We start from the raw sequence: 928 nt of genomic DNA, 5'->3' as shown, positions 1-928 counted from the left end.
AGTGTATTTATCCTACTGCAAAATGATCAGCAAAGAAATGGTTACCAGCCTTTGCATTTAAATAGCCCTTATATGGAAATAAGTGGCAGCAGTTTGAGGGCTGGGAGGGCTGTGCTGGCTTGAACTTTTGTTTCCTGGTAGTGTTGCCCATTGTAGGCAGCACCGGTGTCACTGCAGCCCCAGGAGCCTGCCCTGCTGCCGGCTGACATGGTCCTTCAGCTGCTGGGTTGTTGGATCTTGCAAAGGGCAGAGCAGGCAGGGCAGGCTGCCTGGTAGCCCAAACTGCTCCAGCCCTTCACTGCTGGTGGGGACGCTTGGAAGAGCCCTTGGTGGGGATGCTCAGAAAAGTTCTCAGTGAGGATGCTTGGAAAAGTCCTCGCGTAACCAATCCTTGAAGCTATTTATCTGGAATGAGTGTTGTTTATTCTTCATTCAGGAATACCTCAGTCACAGCTTTTGCTATTCTAAGAGGTGGAAAGTGAGGTTTTCCTGTGGTGAAGGAGGTGGAAAGGGAAGCCTTTCTAGGAAGCCACAAGGCAAGTGCCAAGATGTTGCTTTCCAGTTGTGCTTTAAGGCTTTGTGCAGCTGCTGCTGATGAGACGACTCGTTCATGAAAATGCTCCTGGAGCTATAGTTCTCTCAGAGCAGCCATCTCATAAGCTTGCTCATGGGACTGTGCAAGCACCCGGAGGAAAAGCAATCTCGCTCTGCTACAGAGCCTGTCCAACACAGAAAGGTTGATTTGTAGAGCAAGCCAGGGAGTCGGGTCTGCAGTGGATGGACCTACAAAACCCCTCATTGAGGGGGTTTTGAGCTGAGCTGAGCAGACTCTTGCCTCAGCTGGCTTTCCATGTCCTCGTGGAGGCCTGGCCATTGAAGCTGTGCTGGATGATACAGAGGTGCAGGGACTGAATAAGAGCTGTCATAG

At 51.0% G+C, this 928-nt stretch overlaps 1 protein-coding gene across 1 annotated transcript in view; it reads left to right on the top strand.

Annotated features, from left to right (window-relative positions):
- CCDC85C (coiled-coil domain containing 85C) overlaps positions 1–928 on the top strand; it is an 87419-nt gene that overhangs the window by 26048 nt on the left and 60443 nt on the right. The window lies entirely within an intron of this gene.

This window comes from Egretta garzetta, unplaced genomic scaffold (assembly GCF_000687185.1).
Source record: "Egretta garzetta isolate BGI_Z169 unplaced genomic scaffold, ASM68718v1 scaffold374, whole genome shotgun sequence".
NCBI classification, from domain to species: domain Eukaryota; kingdom Metazoa; phylum Chordata; class Aves; order Pelecaniformes; family Ardeidae; genus Egretta; species Egretta garzetta.
This window is presented reverse-complemented; position numbering and strand designations above follow the sequence as displayed.